This window comes from Pan paniscus, chromosome 6, assembly GCF_029289425.2.
Source record: "Pan paniscus chromosome 6, NHGRI_mPanPan1-v2.0_pri, whole genome shotgun sequence".
In the NCBI taxonomy this organism is placed as follows: Eukaryota; Metazoa; Chordata; class Mammalia; order Primates; family Hominidae; genus Pan; species Pan paniscus.
In genome coordinates, this window is record NC_073255.2 from 33111803 (window position 1) to 33133885 (window position 22083).

The following is a 22083-nucleotide window of genomic DNA, read 5'->3' on the forward strand; positions in this document are numbered from 1 at the left end:
CACCCAGGCTGGAGTGCAGTGGCATGATCATAGCTCACTGCAGCCTTAACTCCTGGGCTCAAGCAATCCTCCCAGGTCAGCCTCCTGATTAGCTAGGCCTATAGGCATGCACCACCAGGCCGGGCTAATTATTTTTTGTAGAGACAGGGTTTCACTATGTTGCCCAGGCTGATGTTGACTCCTGATCTCAAGTGATCTTCTGCCTCAGGTTCCCAAAGCATTGGGATTACAGGCAGTGAGCCACCACGGCCAGCCCCTGCCTACATTTTCAATATTCCACTCAACAAATAACATTGAGACTTCCTGGGTCTGGAAAGTAAAAAAAAAAAAAAACTGAGTACTGTGTAGAATTAAGCAAGCATGTAAGTGATGTTTCAGAAGTAACCTGTTTCTGCTTCAAGTAAGGCCTACATCAAAGCCCTAACTCAAACAAGGACAGACAATTGTTATTTAGTTTTTATTTCATAATCATAAACTTAACTCTGCAATCCAGCTAGGCATGGAAGGGAACGAAGAAAACATGGAACCCAAAGGGAATTGCAGTGGAAGCACAAAGATTCTAGGATACTGCAAGCAAAAGGGGTGCTCTCCTGAGCTACAGAAGGAATGGTCCAGTGGTTAAGACAAAACACAAGTCAAACTTACCAGAGCTGTCCACAGTCAGCAATGGTGGTCTTCTTGCTGGTCTTGCCATTCCTGGACCCAAATTGCTCTACGGCCTCCAAAATATTCATGCCTTCTTTCACCTTGCCAAAGACTACATGCTTGCCATCCAACCACCCCGTCTTGGCAGTGCAGATGAAAAACGGAACAGTTTGTGTTGGGTCCAGAATTTGCCATGGACAAGATGCCAGGACCTGTACGCTTTAGGATAAATTTCTCATCTTCAAATTTCTCCCCGTAGATGGACTTGCCACCAGTGCCATTATGGTGTGTGAAGTCACCACCCTGACACATAAATGCTGGTATAATTCTGTGAAAGCAGGGACCCTTATAACCAAATCCTTTCTCTTCAGTGCTCAGAGCACGAACGTTTTCTGCTGTCTTTGGAAACTTTTCTGCAAACAACTCAAAGGAGACGTGGTCCAAGGGCTCACTGTCGACAGCAACGTCGAAGAACATGGTGTGGTTGACCATGGCTGATAGTACCGGGACTCCTGGCGGCAGTAGCCTCTGCAAAGCCGGTCATAGAAATTTGAGAGTTTCTGCTAGATGTATGTTTTAGCTACTTATTTTTATATTAAGTGGTAAATTCTTGACTGTAGGTACCTTGTCTTAATCCCCTTTGTTTTTATTTTTTTCTGTCCCCAGGGCAGCCGTGTTTGCTTTTATGGATTGTGTAGCACACAGCTCTGAAGAGTGCCTAGGGTTGAACAGTGCACGTCTGTCTCACTGTACGGGGAAGCCCGGACCGTCACAATAAACTGCAGGCAGCAAGTCTTTTTATTTATTTGCTGAGTTAAAATGATTCCAGTAAGTTCCCTCTAAAACCACCGCCAGATTTTTGGTGGGAAGAATGCATTGGAGACAGGCATTAAACACTAGTCCAGGTTAATATTTGCATTGAATGCCTCTCTTATAGCTTTTAGCATACATTAAAATGGACCCTAGCCTTGTTCTAGTAAAACCCACAACTGAGTGAACCAAGGATGAGACTGCCGGCTTGTAGTGCACACTCTGCAGGGCTTCATCCATGTTGCAATGTTTCCTAAGGAATATCTTACATCTAGAGGCTACGGTGTCTCACATTTTTGTCCCTAGCTATCTACCTTGTGTGTACCTTGCATTCCTTGCTTTCAGCATGCAGAATTGAACTTGGCTTTGAAGTAAAACAATACGGGTTTTTGAGTGATCCAGCAGCTGTTCTACTTTGGTGAGAGTTTTCTTCTCCACCCAAGTCTTGTTTTCCATTTCTCTCTCCATCACTTTCTCTTGTACCCCCACCTCTTCCAGCTTACTCTACCCAATTACCACGCCAGAAACAATTCCTGTCTATCTCTTTTCCCAAAGAGATGCTTCCTTTATTCAACTGCTTAAATAAATAAAACAAAGTTTCCCTTTCCCCTGAACCACCTGCTCAAAATACAAGCGGGAGACCAATTATAACCCAGGAGACAAATCCCCTTTGAACAGCTGATCCAGGGAATGGATTTGGAGGCTTATCTTCGGTCTGAATCACAGGGTCATGCCAGGGTCATCCCTAGAGCAAATTGTCCCCTTGGCTTCCACTGAGCTTACCCTGAAATGTGCACACTGGGTCTCTTTTCCCATGGATTATGAAGCTATTTGGTGAAGGCTGCCCATTTGATGTACTAATCAGTATCTTGACATAACACATGGGAAGAGTTTTAAAGTTTGCTTTTGCACTGCAAGGCTTCTAGGGTACTTTCTAATTATGTCCTTGTAATCACAGACAAAAGCCTGTGACTGTAAATCTGAAAAAATGACTTCTAAAGCATAGGGCAGTGCTTCTCAGACTTTCATGTGTATACACATCATCCAGGGATGTCATGTAAATGCAGGTTTTAATTCCCTAGGTCTGAGGCAGGGCCTGAGATTCTGCATTCTAACAAGGTTTCAGGTGAGGCTGACGCTGTGGTCCGCTGGACTGCACTTTGAGGAGACCCTACTTGATGGACAGTCAGCCAGGAAACTTTCGGTTTGAGGCATAATTACTGAAACTTCATATTCCTTAACGACTGCCCAAGGGCCTTGAATGGTAGACACACCTGTGTTTGGTAGACGCACCTGACAGTGATAACCTGACTTCAGCATACCCTGAGAATGACCCTGCATGGCAGATGCACACAAACGTGTATTTGGAGTTCCGAGCTAAGGAATCCAGAAGTTGCCAACCTGGAGATTCATTCCTTATCTATGAGGAATATCTGAGCCCCTCGCCCATCCCAAGGAACACAGGCTGTACAGGAGATCAAAGCCCTGTGTTTTAGGTTAAATGAAGGTTACCAGTTGGAGGTTGTTAGGAGGACGGTGCTAAGTGAAAACGCTGTTTCGACTGCATGCTTCTTACAAGCGGCTCTCCTGCCCTGTCTGCTGCCACTGGGCAGAGCAGTTCTGTGTAGCCCACTGTCACTGGACCATCCCTGTATGTAAGTAAGTTTCTCTCAACAAACCCCATGTCTGCTTTGCTGGCTCTGGGTCTCTTGTTCGGGCTCTTGAAGCTGGTGCATTCCCTATTGGAGTTGAGAGGGGTCTGGCATGACTGATCTCCTCTCTACAACTGCCCAAACTTCGCTGAGCATTCTTTATTTTTGCCCCCTTTCCCTAGTTCAAATGTTTTATTGTTGTAGTCATCATCTGAATGATATTTATTTGTTTACTTGTCTGCCTCCTAGACTCTGAGCATGTAGGGATAAGACAGCCAACTCTCATTCATCTTTGGATCAAGGGCACCTAGAACAGCATCTGGTACACACACACACACACACACACACACACACACACACGCACAGATACACACACACACAGAGTAGGCACTCAACAAATACTGGATAAAAGAAAAACTGATAGATTAAATTCACAAAATTAAAACCTTTTATCCATACCAAACAACATAAACAGGATACAAAGGCAAATGAGAAACTGAGAAAGATATTTGCAGTGTATTAAGATCTCTTATGAGTTGTTATGGTTTGAGTTGGGTCTGTCAAAAGATATGTTACAGTCCTAACCCCCAGTACCTCAGAATGGGACCTTATTTGGAAATAGAGTCATTGCAGAAATAATTAGTTAAGCTGCGGAGTAGGGAGGGCTCTTAATCCAATATGACTGGTGTCATAAGAGGAGGAGACATGGACATACAAGGAGAACCTCGTGTGTGGATGGAAGCAGAGATTCGACTGATAACAGCCACAGGCTGTGGAACACCTGGGGCTGCCAGAAGCTGGAAGAGGCAAGGAAGGATCCTCCCTAGAGACCTCAGCAGGAGTATGGCACTGCCAATGCTTTGATTTTGCACTTGCTGTCTCTAGAACAGTGAGAGAATATATTTCTGCTGTTTTAAGCCACCTAGTTTGTGGTATTTTGTTACAGCAGCCATAGGAAACTGACACATAAGCAACAAGAAAAAGAATGATCTAGTAGCAAAGGGGGCAAAAAACCCAATCATAGGTAGTGCACAAAAAAATGCAAATTGCTCATAAATAAACAATGTTCAAGGGCTAGTAATCAAAGCAATGCAAAATGAGCACAACATTGAAATGCTATTTTTATCTTATTATATTTATTATTTTAATTAGGAAAAAATACAGTGTTGTGAGTTTAGGACCACCAGGCCCTCTTCTGGGCTTGAACCACCAGTAGCTGTTGGTATGATCTCCAAATATATCTTAAGTAATTCCACTTCTCTCCACGTCTTCTGCCATTGCTTCCTTCTAAGACATCATTGTCATTGCCGTTTACTATTTTTTTTTTAATTATACTTTAAGTTCTGGGATACATGTACAGAACGTGCAGGCTTGTTACATGGGTATATATGTGCCATGGTGGTTTGTTGCACCCATCAACCCATCATCTACATTAGGTATTTCTCCTAATGCTATCCCTCCCCTAGCCCCCCACCCCCTGACAAGCCCCAGTGTGTGATATTCCCCTCCCTGTGTTCATGTGTTCTCATTGTTCAACTCCTGCTTATGAGTGAGAACACACGGTGTTTGGTTTTCTGTTCTTGTGTTAGTTTGCTGAGAATGATGGTTTCCAACTTCATACATGTCCCTGCAAAGGACATGAACTCATCCTTTTTTTGGCTGCATAGTATTCCATAGTGTATATGTGCCACATTTTCTTAATCCAGTCTATCATTGATGGGCATTTGTGTTGGTTCCAAGTCTTTGCTATTGTGAACAGTGCTGCAATAAACATACGTGTGCATGTATCTTTATAGTAGAATGATTTATAACCCTTTGGGTATATACCCAGGAATGGAATTGCTGGGTCAAATGGTATTTCTGGTTCTAGATCCTTGAGGAATTGCCACACTGTCTTCCACAATGGTTGAACTAATTTACACTCCCACCAACAGTGTAAAAGGATTCCTATTTCTCCACATCCTTTCCAGCATCTGTTGTTTCCCAACTTTGTAATGCTCACCATTCTAACTGATGTGAGATGGTATTTCATCGTGGTTTTGATTTGCATTTCTCTAATGACCAGTGATGATGAGCTTTTCTTACATGTTTGTTGGCCGCATAAATGTCTCCTTTTGAGAAGTGTCTGTTCATATCCTTTGCCCACTTTTTGGTGGGGTTGTTTTTTTCTTGTAAATTTGTTTAAATTCTTTGTAGATTCTGGATATTAACTCTTTGTCAGATGGATTAAAGATGTAAACATAAGACCATAAAACCATAAAACCATAAAAACCCTAGAAGAAAATCTAGATAATACCATTCAGGACATAGGCCTGGGCAAAGACTTCATGACTAAAACACCAAAAGCAATAGCAACAAAAGCCAGAATTGACAAATGGGATCTAATTAAACTAAAGAGCTTCTGCACAGCAAAGGAAACTATCATCAGAGTGAACAGGCAACCTACTGAATGGGACAAAATTTTTGTTGTTGACTTTCTAGACAGCTGAATTAATCTAAATAGTGTTGTTACTTACCTTGCTTAGAGCTGCCAGAAGGAATCATTAAAAAACATTATTAGTCAGACCACATGATTCCTCTGCTTAAAACCCTTCAGTGATAGCTTTCATTGCAGTTAGTGTGGCCCCTGCCAAGCTCCCATCTTCTCTGTCACTGAATTTCAGACCCGTGGCTTCTTTCAGTTCCTTTGTGGAGCTCTTCTTGTGGGGCCAGCAGACATTGCTAGTCCCTCTCTCAGAATGCTTGTCCTGCCACTCTTCACCTCCTGGTCTTAGCTTCAGTGTCCCAGTGGAACTTCCTTGGCATTCCTCCTCGAGCCCTGCCTAAGTGAAGTCACTGTATTATATTTTCTCATGGTATTCTGTTGGTTTTGCTCATGATTTATTACTGTCATGAATATTGGGTATTTGCTTATTGTCTCTCTCTCTCTACCTATATTGTAAACTCTATAAAGGCAAGGACTGTATTTATGTTGTCCCCCAACTGTAACTCAGACTTGGGTATAGAAGCAAACAGATAATAGGCAATCAATGTATATTTGCTGACTGAATAAATGGAGATTAACTTGGCAAAAGAGGTGAAAAGCCTTAGAAATGTGTATATCCTTTCAATCAGTAATCCCATTTCTAGGAATATATTTTAAGAAAATAATTAGGGATGTGTGTCAAGACTAGTCACATTGCAACTTAAATAACAGTAAGATAAATTTTAGCAATGTATTGGGAACAAAAATAAATATCTAAAAATGACCAATATAATAAATTATGATTTGTACATTCAAAGTAATATCACATAGGTAATCAAAGTGGTGTTGTAGAAATATATTTATTGACATATAGTTTCAGTAAGCATATATTTTTGTAAAAATAAAAAATATATATATTTATATTTTTCTCTAATGCACAGAAGAATATTTAGAAAACTATATACCAAAATATTAATTGTGGCTCCTTCTAAAATTTATTTAAACTTATTTAAAAATTGTATTATGTGTATTTTTAAAACATTCCATAAAAAGAATATTTCTCATATTATTAGAAGAATAAAAGTTTTTTTGAGTGAATGAGAGTTACCTGGAATGTTTGGTCTGAATTTCAAACTTTCATTCCTACAAAAAATAAAATGACTGATATAATCAAAAAGATACCTTCTAGGTTTCAGATGCTGTCATTCACTTCCACACAAGCTTATGCTGTGAAGGAAGGCATCCCATCTGCAGTTAAATCCCAGGTCATCACTCTTTTCTATGGTTGAAAGTTTATTCTGTATTTTTTTGTTGGATAAACTCTTTCTTTTATGTTGGAGTTTTTTTTCATCTTAGGTTTTGGGTGAGAATTGAATGTAGAAATCTGCAGTTTCTCCTGTCAAAGGAATTTCAATACTTTGGTAGGCATCCAAACAACACATTCTACCATATAGACCAAATATTGTGTCAAAAAATGGGCTCTGGATCAAATTTATGAAAACATATTGGATGGATTTTATCATTTGAAAAGTTTCAGAGATAAAATTATATCTAATCTTAGATCTTCATTTCCTGATATGTCTTTACATTAGGAAGCCCTTAGGTTCTCTGGAGACCTTTGTTCTAACTTGGCAGAGGTGATCTGTGTTACTTCTTTATTTTCTCCTTGGATGTGTGGCTCCTTGGTTTTCATAGCCACTTGCAAGCATGATATTGGTTTGTTTCCAATCTCCAGATTCGACTGTGTTACACTATTTTTCACTAGAAAGAACAAGTTAAGGGCACACATTTGTTTGTGTATTTACTTATGTGTACACACACACACACATACAAAATTGACAATATAACATTGGGCAATTTTTAATCAATGTCTTGCAGATGATGAAGCTATATCTATTTTAAAAAGTGGTACGCACTCTCTCTTTCCTTTCTCAGAGTCTGAAATGCTATTACTTGAGAGAGTGGAGGAAGGAAGAGGGAATGATTTAGGAGGAATGAGGCAGGGTATGGGAGTGAATGGGTAAGGAGAAAATTCTTAGAGACACTGCCAAGTTCAAACTAAAAAAACCAATTAATAAAATAATTACTGCCCTTCCATGGCCCCTCTTTTGTGTACTCACAGCACTTACTCATGTGGGTAGTTATCATTGCTCACCCTGTTGCTATGATAAACTCCACTTCCAATACTAACGATGTGTGTGACTGCTAGGTCTCAGTGTCCTCAATTACATCTTTGTGAGAATCAAATGTGATAAGGCATAACACTCTTGGCATGGTGGCTTTAGATATTAACAACTGTTGCTATGTTGGTTGTGCTTCTATGTCTATCTTCATCAGGGGTTGTGTCTATTTTTCTGCATCCTCCTGGGTATCTAGCATAGTGATCACAGCATTACAGATGCTCACTGAGTATTCATACCATTTAAAAGAAATGTTCTGAGCGCAGTGGCTCATGCCTGTAATCCCAGCACTCTGGGAGGCCAAGGCAGGTGGATCCCTTGTATTCATAAGTTTGAGACTAGCCTGGGTAATGTGGCAAAACCCTGTCCCTGCATAAAATACAAATATTAGCTGGGTGTGGTGGGGCATGCCTGTAGTTTCAGCTATTTGGGAGGCTGAAGTGGGAGGAGGGCTGGAACCCAGGAGGCAGAGGTTGCAGAGAGCCAAGATTGTGCCGCTGCACTCCAGTCTAGGCAGTGGAGCCAGACCTTGTCTTAAAAAAATGAATAAGTAAAAGAAATGCATAAAGCTCCTGTTTTCACTAAAATGCATTCTAATCCAGGCTAACTCTATAGGAAATTACAACTTTTAATTTTCCAATTAACATTTTTTGGGGATGTGGTTGAATGCAAAAAGAATTAACACCTTCTGTTTTTTTTTCCACATGATTCATTTAATCATTTTCTTTCTATTTAAATAAAGGAAAACATTTAAATTTTGCACATTTTGACTTCTGTATTAGTCAATTTTCACATTGCTATAAAGAATACCTGACACTGGGTAATTGATGAAGAAAAGAAGTTTAATTGATTCACAGTTCCACATGACTGGGGAGGCCTCAGGAAACTTACAATCATGATGGAAGGTGAAAGGGAAGCAAGGCACATCTTACATGGTGGCAGGAGACAGGCAGCATGAGGGGGGAGCTGCCAAACACTTTAAAAACCATCAGATCTCGTGAGAGCTCACTCACTATCATGAGAACAGCATGGGGGAAACTGGCTCCATGACCCAATCACCTCCCACCAGGTCCCTCCCTTGAGATGTGGGGATTACAATTGGAGATGAGATTTGGGTGGGTACACAGAGTCAAACCATATCAACTTCAATCTTTCATTATTCGTGTATCTTCTTAACTGTTAGCCCCGGATTCCACTAATTTTTATAATAGTAATTATGTCTCAGATTTTCTCGTTTAAATATTCAGTTTCTTTCTACTTTACTTTGATCTCCTCCTCCTCCTTTTTCTTTTAAAATAAAGACACAGCTAACCTAATGATTTTGCAATTCAGTATTCCCTACCCAGGACTGATTACATAAATTCTAGGTGTAGTAAAAAATAAAAATGCAGTGTCCCTTGTTCCAATTATCAAGAATTTTAGAGACAGCAACAGCAGAGCATTTATCCAAGTGTGGCTCCCTCTGAGCCCAGGGCCCTGTGAGACTGCATAAGTTGTAGGCCCATGAAATGGGTCTGTGCTGTGGGTCCTGTCCGTAGCAAGGACATTGTCTTTGTACAGGGCAGTGATTAAGAGTGTAGATTCTAGAGTCATTAGATCTGGATTTAAGTCCTTGCTTTGCTAATTACTAGCTGAAAGGCCATAGGCAAGTTACTTATTTTCTCTGGGCTTTAGTTTCTTCACCTGTGGAATGGGGAAAATAGTATCACCAAACCATATTAAATGAGCTAAGATATATGTAACGTGCTCTGGCATAGTATTGCCCAATAAATGTTTGCTGTGTGTGTGTGTGCACGCATGTGTGCGTGTGTGTGTGTGTGTATTGCCCTACATTGTCTGATTGCCTGAAGGCATAGCATTCACATCTTTGAGGATTGAAGCTCCATCATTTTTCCTTCTCTTTCATTTATTGAAACAGCTTTTGTGTGTGTATCACAGTTGTTAGGAGTTATCCTGCTCCTTCTCAATCCCAAGAATTTCAAATGATACATAAAATCTTCATAATTTGTAACCACAAGTAAAAGTCAAATGCTCTAATTTACCTGCATCTTGAAGCAGTGTGGGCTAAAGGCACTAGAACAGCTTGGCCTGTTTTCTGTTTCTTGCTCCATTACCTGGTCTGTGTGGTATCACACAGAGTACTTCCCTTTGCTCTCTTTCCATTGCACAATGTATGCTATGTAACATTTCTATACCCTGATCTTTTCAATATGATATTTATTTAGTTACAGGTGCTATAGAAACAGACAGATCAAGGTGATGATCATGTCTCCAAAACCAGGCCGGTGATGAAGAGTGGGTCTGACCAACCCCAAATTGAACCCATTTTGGAGAGGGCTTTCCTGAAGGGAGAAATGCTCCATGGCTCATTGGAAGTGAATACAGACTTGTCAGGACTATGGCCTTGGAGCATCTGCCAGTGGTGCTGAGAAGACAGAGGTCAGGGACAAAAGCCTAAGCCAGAAGTCTGTACCATTTAGTTGTTGATTGACCAAGTCCTTCCCTGGGCCTTTTCTTGTCACTTAAGACATCAGGATACTATTCCCTGCCTCAGATGGCTGTAATAAGGATTGGGAAAACATAAGGGAAAGTGTTTTGTAAACATAACCATAGCTCCTATACTCTGTCACGATCTCAAGGAACAGCTGAGGAATATATGTCTGGCAGGTGAACAAAAATCAGTGCTTGTAATGATTCTTCCTTCAGGAGCCCCAGGGTCCAGAAATTTGCATATAAAGGAAACTAGTGACTTTGTGATTCAGAATATTTATACCATGAAACAAAAGCTGGTGCTCTGTAGTCAGATAGACTTGGATTCTGGTCCCTACCCAGCCATTTACCAATCGGGTGTCTTTGTGTAAATCGCATAAACGCTCTTAGTCTCAGCTTTCTCTTTGGTTAAATGGAACGAATAACAGTGCCTTACGTGGTCATAGGATTGTCCTTTTACAATTAAATGAGATAATGCAAAGCCAACCACTTGGTGCTGTGGAATTGCAGCTTGCAGACCACATTTTGAGTGGAAGCGACTAAATTACATACAGTGACAGGGGCAAGTTACAGTTTGTTATGACCAGCCCAGCAAGCATTTTTCCAGGAATGATTTGGAACAATCCCATCACCTGTGGAACACTCACTTTGGCTCAGAGAGTCAAAAAGAGTCTTTTAACTTTATTCCTTCACAAAACAAATTAAAAATCAGTAGCCACGGATCATTTCCAAGGGGGCCTTTAAACACTTCTTGAAAAAGAGCTTGGCATGGCTTTAGGCAGCTTTATGCAGGTTTTAGCTGCATTTTAACCTATAAAAACCAACTTATGAATCTATGAAAACCACAGTCAAATTAGATACATTTCAAAAATAATTGAGGTCAGAAGTAGCTCTTCTAATTTTCTTGGGCCATTACAGCATTGGATTATGAAAGAAAATTGTGACTGTGAAATTGAAGCCTTCTCGGGGTTTATTCTGAAGACAGCCAAGCTCGATCTTTATGACCATGGCCTCAAAGCAGTTGAAGCTATTCTCTTCTAATATTTAATGTTGTGGTACTTTCTTCAGATCCCCCATTCAGGATTGAGGGGCTCATCCCCTCAACTGCCAAGAGCATGTTCATAGCTGGGTTTGTCCTTGGGAATGGCCCACTAATGGAAGAGAGCAGCCTTGACAAGGTCATGCCCATCCAATGGTGTGGGGAGGGGAGGGGTGGTGGAGAAGGAAGAACTCAGCTTCTTGCCTGTATTTGGGACAACACTGAAGGGCTCCAGAGCCCCTCAAGGGATCTGTTGAAACCTTTATTGTAACTGCATCTCTGTTCAGTGTTACTCTCTGTCCAACCTGCCTTCTATAGATACTGTTTGTGTTTCTCCCAGTAAACCCCTTACATAGGGAACCTGACCTAAGATACTTCTCTAGGATTACCTTCTGAGACTTCAATAACCTAAGACCAGTGGTCTCAGCTTGGGATAATTTTGGCACCTACGGGACATTAGGTAAAGTCTGGAGACATTTTTGGTTGTCACAAATAGGGCGGCAGTGGGGAGAGGGTGTTACTGGCATCTAGTGTGTAGAGGCCAGGGATGCTGCTAAACATTCTACAATGCACAGGACAGCTCTGATATGGTTTGGCTCTGTGTCGATTGTAATTCCCAGTGTTGGGGTGGGGACCTGGTGGAAGGCGATTAGATCATGGGGGCAGATTTCCCCTTCCTCTTCCTGTGATAGTGAGTGAGTTCTCATGAGATCTGGTTGTTTAAAGGTGTGTAGCACATCCCCCTTCACTCTCTCTTCCTCCTGCTCCAGCCATGTAAGACTTGCCAGCTTCCCCTTTGCCTTCTGCCATGACTGTAAGATTTCTGGGGCCTCCCCAGCCATGCTTCCTATACAGCTTGTGTAACCATGAGCCCATTAAACCAATTTTCTTTATAAATTACTCAGTCTTAAGTAGTTCTTTACAGCAATGTAAGAACAGATTAATACAAGCCCCCACAACAAAGAACTATCCACCACAAAATGTAATAGAGTAGAGGTTGAGAAACCCTGGGTTATATATGTTTTGATCACGGCTCTTTATTTCCAAGTATAAGAGGGAAGATGGAAAATAAGTGTTGTAATTCAAATTATCAAATAGTGCTTAAGGTGAGAAGAAAACCTATGATCATGAGCTCCAGCTTCCCTCCCCCAGCCTCATTTCTTCTTTCCATGTGGTTGTTGACTCCAGATACCAGTTTGCTCTAAAAATGCCCTCTGCAGTAAGGCCCAGAACTTCTCCTATTGCCAATTACAGCAGACAACACTGGAAAATATGAAGCAGCACTTCTCATTAATAGTGTTTTTTGCTTCCTTTTTTTTTGTTTGTTTTTAGAGACAGGGTCTTGCTCTGTTGCCCAGGCTGGAGTGCAGTGGTACAATCATGGCTCACTGCAGCCTCAAACTCCTGGGCTCAAGTGATCCTCCCACCTCAGCCTCCCAAGTAGCTACGACTAAAGGTGTGTGCCACCATGCCTGACTAATTTTTATTGTTTTTTTTTTTTTTTGTAGAGACAAGTTTGCCCTATGTTGCCCAGGCTGGGATAGTGTTTTTTAAATGAGGTTTTTCCTCTGTCAATGTGCTTCTGCTACCCCATCCCCCTTGCTTTCCACATCAATAATGACTCTACTCACCTGTTGCTTTTTGGGAAGGAATTTTTCATTAACTAAGAAATAGCTGATTTGCTCCTTGACTTAGTGCTGGGAGGTCTCATGCTTTCATGAACTGGAGCTATTTCTTGACCCAAATCAGGCCAGACTGAGTTTGCATTACAAACGTGCCACATTCAGCAAATAGTTGACATTGCAGACTGTGCTTTGCCTTTGAAGGCCAATGCTGACTCCCCGAGGAATCAAAGCTTTCACCCCAGTGGGGGCCAGGCAGCTGGTGACTTCTGCATACTCCTCCTCTCCCATTTGTTCAGGAATGAGACACACTTGGGGGCTTAGACTACGGTTCTCTGAATTGTTTTCATTCAGAGGGTGAGGTGGGGGAAAAATATGTGGTGGCGGAAAATAAATGATGAGTCCTTTTTTGCGCATGTCAAGTATAAGATACCTATTAGCCATGAAGTAGAGAAAGTGGGTGAGAGGAAATGAGAGGTCAGGGACAGAGAGAAAATCTGATTGACATTGAACTGCCTGTGGGATAGAAGGAAAACTAGTAGACTGTAGGGTTAAGGACAAAGAGGGGAAAGTATTTTAAGAAGGAGGAGCTGTGTCTAATGCTGAAGAGAAGTTTTAGTAAAGTGAGAACAGAGAAAGAAAGTTAGATTCCCAAACTCAGAAAATTAAATGAGAAAGGAACAGGCAGCTAGGACACCCACTTGGCGATGGTAAGAGTTTGTGCCTTGGCTGCAGTACATTGATTAATAACAGTCTGCTGAAATGGTCTGTAAAGGTAATTTTGAACACCCTCTGCCACTGTCCCCTGCCTTCACTTCCCTCATCTCGCCCCAAATTGCAAGGCCCTGAGCTTTTCATCATTACAAGAGTGTTTAATGCCCTCACCTAACTAATCAAGAGGATTCCCCCAAGTGAAACAGAAAGGGAGACGTGACAGAACCATGGCCCTGAGTGATTTGTGCTCATGGTCCCTTGAGTTGCCTCCTTTCCACACCATGCCCTCACTACATTGGTTATGGGCAGGGCTGTTAGACATGGCGGAGTGGCAGAGCATTGGTATGAAGCCACTTTACCTCTTTGAGCCTTGGTTTATGTTAAGGGAGAGTTTGGGACTAGAGGATCTTTAAGGCCCCTTCAGGCTCCAATATTGCATAGATCTGAAGTGGTTCCATTTCATTTACCAGCAGTGAAAAGCAGCATGCATTCAGCTGTTCCGTCAATTTAGTCAAAGCAACACATTTCCCCTTCTTGAATTTACCTTCAACAGAGGGGGAAATGTAGGCGGCATTATTCCCAGCATGTAGAAGCTCTGTCTGAGATTCTTAGTATTGCAGGGTACATTTACTTTTGCTAATGATCCCTGAATCTGACTGGTTTCAATCGTGTGATTCGAGCAAAGCACAGACACTCTGATTTGTAATAATGATGCCGTGAAATCAATATCGAAAAACCTTGGGCTATATGAAACTGCTACTACTCAGTGAATCATACTAGGCAATATTTCCTGAAAGATAATGGGTTTCAAAACCAAACATAAATCTTCAGTGACAGGTTGGCTATTTGTCATGTTTTCTGGTGGTGGAATTACAGCAGCTTCAATAAAATCCATTTGGTGGTTGGGTTTTAGATTAATATCTGATACAATCATGGTCTTAGGGCCACAAGAAGTAAAGCTTAGAGGGAGGGAAGCAAGTTTGCAATTATTCTAGGGTTCTAGTACCCCTTGTGCCACATGTTGGCACAGAAATTGCTCAAAAATTACAAAAAAGCAATACAATGTGGGACTTTGAATACTAAGCACTGTAAAGTGATACTATATTCTTGAAATAGTAAACATGTCTTCCATATGTGGCTAAGTGTGCCCAAGACTGCCAACTGTAATGCAAAGCAAATTGATTTCCAACTGTTTTGTTCTCACCACTTTAACTCCTGGCTTTCCATTTGACTCCTTGACACAAAATAATTAACTCTACATTTTTCTTGACTTAGCAGAAATATTTTCCCCATGACAAGGAAAATGAAATTGATTTTCTGATTAAATGACTTCAGTTAGTCCTTCTGAGTTAATATTGCTTCCCTGTGACCGATGAGTCGGCAACATTTATTGAGCCCCCACTGGGCAAAAAGTATTTACAAGGTGTTACATGAATCTATAGGAGCAATAACTTTCTGGCCTTCCTAACCCATCCATGTTTGGAATTAAGCAGCTATTTCTGTCTAGATGCCAGGTTGACACCTAATTCTCTCAATATTGTGGAGAAAGGGAAGGTTGTCTTGACAACAGTGGGGAAAAAATCAACTTGAAAAATTTATTTAACCCAAAACTGTAGTCTTAGCAATTGAACGTGGATGCCAGTTCTCTTGGTAATTTAGGCCAGTATCAGGATGGATACCTCTTTTTAAAACAATGAATAAAACGATAGGTAACATAGTCACAGGTTACAAAAACTGGGAAAGTACAAAGAATACACAGTAAAAATCCTCCATCCCACCCCAGTCCCTCAGGTGCCACTTCCAGTCCCCATAGGTGTCCACGGTTCCCAGTTTTCTTTTATGTCCTTCCAGAGATATGAAATGCATAAACAAGCAAAAACATAAAGAATATTTGTTTTTTATTTTATTTTAATATGAATAGTGGCATACTATATACATGTGCTTTCCAAATAATAATATTTATTGGAGATTCTTTTATAGCAGCACAAAGAGAAATGTTCCTGTTCTTTTTAATGATCTCCTAGTATTCCATTGCGTAGATGTACCATGATTTATTTAACTTGTTCTCTATGGATGGATTTGTTTCCTGCCTTGATTTTTACAAGCAAAGTGCAATGGATAACTTTGCATAAATGTCACCTTCCTTATACACTAGCATAGCGATAGGGGAATAAATTACTAGAATTGAGATCACTGAGTCAAAAGGTATGCAACATGTATTTAGCGGATAAATGGAAAGATGAATGCATGGATGAATGGAGGCTGACTTGATGTAGATGATTTAGTGTCATTTTAATTTACATCTCTCTTATCAAAAGTATACTTGAGGCCGGGTGCAGTGTTCATGCCTGTAATCCCAGCATGTTGGGAAGCCAAGGTAGGCAGATCACTTGATGTCAGGAGTTCGAGATCAGCCTGGCCAAAATAGTGAAACCCCATTTCTACTAAAAATGCAAAAATTAATTGGGCACGATGGCATGCACTGTAATCCCAGCTACTTGGGAGGCTGAGGCAGGAGAATTGCTTGAACCCGGGAGGTGGAGGTTGCAGTGAGCCGAGATCACGCCACTGCACTCCAGCCTAGGCAACAGAGTGAGACTCCATTTCAAGAAAAAAAGTATACTTGAACATTGTGTCATGTTTCATGTCTTCATGGGTGGCAGTTTCCCTAAAAATTACAAACGGAACTATCATATGATCCAGCAATTCCAATTCTGGATATATTCATACATTTTCAATTTTGATAAACACTGACAGGTTGCCCTCCACAGGGGCTGTATTAATTTATTTTTCCACCAACAATGTATGAGAATGCCTATTTCTTCATATCCACCCTAACATAGCATGTAATAACATAGCATGTTAAAGGTATGTCAGCCATGGTCGGGTGCAGTGGCTCATGCCTGTAATCCCAGCACTTTGGGAGGCTGAGGTGGGTGGATCACCTGAGGTTAGGAGTTCGAGACCAACCTGACCAACAAGATGAAACCCCGTCTGTACTAAAAATACAAAAATTAGCCAGGTGTGGTGGCAGGCACCTGTAGTCGCGGCTACTTGGGAGGCTGAGATGGAAGAATTGCTTGAACCTGGGAGGCGGAGGTTGGAATGAGCCGAGATTGTGCCACTGCACTCCAGCCTGGGCAACAGAGCGAGACTCTGTCTCAAAAAAAAAAAAAAAAAAGTATGACAGCCTTTTTTGACTTTTGCTAATCTGAAAGTGGAAAATTGTATCTTAATGCTTTCGCAGTGTTGGGAGAAGGCAGATCAGGGGCCGGATCTAGATAGAATCCAGGTCTACTGTCTTCTAGTCCAGAACTCTTCCCTCCAGAGTCTCATGCAGAAGTCACAAACAACACACAGTAGGCATGCAACGTATGTTTACTGGATAAATAAAGAGGTGGATGCATGGATGGAGGATGATTTGATGTAGATGGAATGGTTAGTGTCATTTTAACTTATATCTCTCAAGTATACTTGAACATTGTGTCATGTTTCATGTCTTCGTGTATGGCAGTTCCCCTAAAAATTAAAAGTAGAATTACCCTATGATCCAGCCATTCCAATTCTGGGTACATACCCAAAATATTTAAGGCTTATAAAGACTTGAACAACTATTTGTGCACCCATGTTCATAGCACCATTATTTCAATAGCCAAAAGGTGAAGGCAACCCAAGTATTGATCAACGAATGAATGAATAAACAAAATGTATATCCATACAAGGGAATATTATTTCGTCTTAAAAAATGGGAAGTCTGACACATACTATAACATGGATGAGCCTTGAAGACATGCTAAGTGAAATAAACCAGTCACAAAAAGAAAATATTGTATGATTTCACTTTCCAGAAGTACCTGGAGTAATCAAATTCATAGAGATGTAGAGACAGGCTGCGGAATGGGAGGATTGGAAGTTAATGTTAATGGGTATGGAGTTTCTGTTTGGGAAGATGAATGATTTTTGTGATTGTTGTGTGGGTTCCACAACACTGTCAGTGTGCTTAATGCCACTGAACTGTACACCTAAAATGGTTAAAGTGGTAAGTTTTGTATTATATATATTTTATAACAACAAAAAGTGGGGATATTGAGTTCTAACAAATATCTTTTCAGCATCTATAAAAAGGATCATGAATTTTCTCTTTTGCTGTAACTATATGATGAATTAAATCAACAGATCACCTAATATTGAGTCTTTCTTGGCATTTCACAAAATAACCTCAACCAGGTTATGGTTTAATTATTTTAAAATGCTGTTGGGTTCTTTTTGCTAATACTATATTCAGGATTTTAAAAAATTGAAGCCCATAAATGAGATTGTTTTGTTTTTCTTTTGTTTTCTCTTCCTTCTTTCCTTCCTTCTTCCCTTCTCTCTTTCTCACCCTCCCTTCTTCTCTCCCTTTTTTCTCTCCTTCCTTCCTTTTGTGCTATGTCTTCTGTTTTTCTCCTGAGTCTCTCCTTAATAGCTACAGTATTTTTCTCTGACTCAGCTACACCATTGCCAGAATATTCCAGCTATATTTCTACTTAGTCACAAAATTCTGAATGTTTTATCCTGTTGATAAATTATTTCTATTTTGAATAAAAAATACATCCTAAGGAGAGACTGTGAGCTTTTCAAATGATGTTGCTATTTGAGAAATTAGATGACAGTGTTTTGAATCATATTAACATATTTCACGAGCATTTGTTGGTCACCTTCTATGGGCCAGTGACTAAATTAGATGTGGGGAATAAAAATATGGCTGAGATAAGACTTTTGTTTGGTGGAGACAGAGGAGTAAACAAGCAATTGCTATGCTGTAAGATAAGGGCTATGAAAGAAGCATGTTCAAGGTGCACAGTAGGGGGCGCCTGGGGGCCTCAGGGAAGCCTTCCTAGCTGAATCCTCCACCTCAAATCTTGTTTCTTATAGTATATGCTTCTTCACCTAAACTCAGAATTGGCACGTAGCCTCATGTCTGGTAAAATCTCCCTCTTCTACTTATCCAAGGGTTGTCCCAAGATCCAAAATACTTCTGGTGACTGTTTGTACCTTCTTTGGATTCATAGACTTCTCTGGAGATAAGCCTCCAGAGCTTATAAGTGGCCTGCCCAAGGACTCACAGACAGTAAGTGGTAGAGTCAATGAAGGACTGATTTACTGTCAAAAAACAAATGTGCTAGGTTCCCACTGTGTGCTGAGAACAGGCTCTGGGGATGACAATGGAGAAACTGGAGCGGAGCCCTTCTGAGAAGGACTTCAAGATCCTCAGGAAATAGCCATACCTGATGGTGTGGGCCTCTAGTCCCAGCTACTCTGGAGGCTGAGGCAGGAGGATCACTTGAACCCAGGATTTGGAGGCTGGGACTATACCACATCACTGCAGTCCAGTCTTGGTGACAGAAACAGACCCTGTCTCAAAAAAATAAAATAAAATAAAATAAAATAAAATTCAAGAAGTAACAAAGGTCTTTGCACTACTTACCTAGTGCCAATCTGGGTAATTGTGTTTGTTCAGTCTTTGTCTTTCTGCTAGGACTGCCAACAAAAGTATCAATGCTTGCTAAGTGGGCCAATGTTGTGTTCATGTCATTTTCTTAGGTTTAAGCTTGCTCTCTCTGCATTTGTGCCAGGGAAGATTTGCAGCTCCTATCACTTTAAAATGTCCCCTGGAGTTACATTTTGTTAGATCTTGAGCTCCAGCAAGATTCTCTGCCAAACTTAGTACAGTCTTGGGGCCTCTTGAGTTGTGGAAGCCGGAGGTGCGCCATCTGCTTACTTTAAAATCACAGTGAATGCTGTATGGAATTGGTTATTTTCAGTTCCTTTTTTTTATTTCCTAATTTTATTTAAATTTCAGGGGTACATGTGCAGGATGTGCAGGTTTGTTACTAGATAAACATGTGCCATGGTGGTTTGCTGCACAGATCATCCCATCACCTAGGTATTAAGGCCAGCATCTATCAGCTATTCTTCCTGATGCCCTCCCTCCTCCCCACCCACCTTCCTACAGGCCCCAGTGTGTGTTGTTCCTCTATTTTCAGTTTCTATATAACTTTCTGTTCCTTAGACATTTGTTTCTTGGAACCTACATCTATAAGAAGCTTAGCTATATTTCATATTGAGTATTTTTCCCATGAGTGGAAATTCTAAATTGAAAAAAAATCAACTAATCCTACACACAATTCTGTAACAGTGTAGTCTAGGTAAAATGCAATACTAGATTGCCATTCAAATTCTTTACCCGAGAATTAGCTGCAATAGCCAGAGACTAATGTGGCTTTTCAAATATTTAGGTTTAGCGTAATTATAAATGTACATAACTAATGATTCATGAACTCTCAAATTATACATCTGCGTTTGATTTTATGTTGAAGTGTTTTTAAATCCTCAGAAAATGATGTTACCAAATGTTTCTGGCTCACTAAATGTTCTATTTAAAAAAATTCTTAATCAAAGGCAAAGACTCATCCGGCACCTTCATATAAAATTTGATGAGTGGGAGATACATTTCTTGTAATGTAAATACATCGGGCTGAAGGAATTCAGAGACAATCTTCTGGAATCTTAAACACAATTAATAACCCACCAAGATGATGATCACTGGTGTTTTATATTCCTTCTGAGAAAGGCTATAAGACAAAGCATGGATTGACTGAAGATGGAAATACATGTGACAAAGTCACAGTGTGAATGGACAGGTTAGGTCCCCCATCCCATCATCGTCACTATCTTACCTGACTGCTTACTGCTTATCATCCTGACGGTGCAGGATTCTTCCTTGGCCAGAGAGGATTTTGCTGGAGTCAGAAATTCAACCAACCGTATTGCCACTGGGTGGCACAATTGGAAGTCTCTAAAGAGGTCTGGGCTTTAAAAGGGCCTTTTTCCCTCTGTCCGAAGGACTGGGATTTATAAATACTAAAGCTGCCGGCCATTGTGATTGCTTTTACTTTGGGACTGTTTATAAAAGCGAGGGAGTCTGTGGCCTTTCAAAGAGTGTGGATTTCACATTGGAAGCCTCTGTGTTGTTATTCTATAGGAAACTAACTGGAGTATTTTTTAAGTTTGTCTTATTTTTGATCTGATGAATCCAAGGAGTGGAGCAAGAGGCAGATTTCAGACACGGTTATGAGAATGACAGAAACTGCCTAAAGCATTTATGCTCTGGCATTCGTCCCTGTTTCTGGAGGTCCAGTAAGGTAGGCAACAGCCATGTGTAGCTATTTAAATTAAAATTAATTAAGATTGAATAAATTAAAAATTCAGACCCTCAGTCATACTAGCCACATTTCAGTTGCTCAACTTGTGGCTACTAGTTACCATATTGTACAATACAGATATGGAACATTTCCCTCATTGCAGAAAGTTCTAGGCAAGGCTACTGATATTCTTTTCTTATTGTCCTCAAAAGAATAGACAAATACTGGATGTTTTTTGCTCATGCTACCTGAAAACCTTAGGAAGTGTTATTCACTAGCATTGATTGTGCAATGTGACCCAACAAACATTTATTTAACATTTACCCTATGTTAGATAGATATATTTTGCAATGCTGCAATGTTGTGTTACCAAAGTTTAGGAGCCAGGGTAAACTAATATACACATTGGATAATGTGTTTGATGGACATCAACATGGTCTTGAAATTGAATCTGCATGTTGCGTATTGTAAGAATCAATCTATACCACTAAGATTTTGATAATTAAATGTAATTATTCAGTCAATCCTAATTTCTCCGGATCCATTTTTGTGTAATGTGTTGCCCTTTTCATCCTGTTTTCCATTTTGTTATTTATACTGCTTTTTCGCTTTATTTATTTATTTATTTATTACTACCTTAGGTGTTTCATTTCAGTCATACAGGGAGGGATGCTCACCTTGTCAAACTTTGACCCTCCATTACCCATGCAAGGATTGCTTGAACTAGGCTTCTCACCTTCCTCGTATGGTGCTAGTTCTCAAGCTTTGGCTCCCATTGAGAATATCACATTTATACACTGACTGAATGGGCTGTGAGAAGATAATTTGCTTGTCTAATATTTGTGTCAACATTCAGGAGTTTTGATTACGTTTATATGCCGTCAAGGCAGCTTGGTGAAAAATGAAAATTTCAGGCAATTTTGTCCTTTTCTCAACAGAGCGTATGTCCATCTCCAGGTGGCTGGTGTTGGGTGGACAATAAACAGATTCAATTCTACAGTTATTGAACATGTCTATGTGCCATGCCCCTGTGCGTAGTACCTGTGGGGACAAAGGTGCATTCAAAACAGCCCATGCTTTTGAGGAGTTTTCATACTAGCAGTAAAAAAAATACACATTTAAACAAAAATCCCAGTGAACATTTCCTGTTGCCAAAACGTTTTGAAACCATGGATAGTCTGTGCCGAAACTGGTTGAGCATTAGTGTGTGTGATTTAGTGTGATGAAACACATTTCACACGGAGTTAGGGAACTAATATGATTTTTTTATAGACTCATCTTTC

The 22083-nt window shown here is 40.4% G+C and overlaps 1 pseudogene; it reads right to left on the reverse strand.

The window, feature by feature from the left end:
- Positions 1-438: 438 nt before the first annotated feature.
- Positions 439-1349, reverse strand: LOC100969681 (peptidyl-prolyl cis-trans isomerase A-like; annotated as a pseudogene).
- Positions 1350-22083: the final 20734 nt, after the last annotated feature.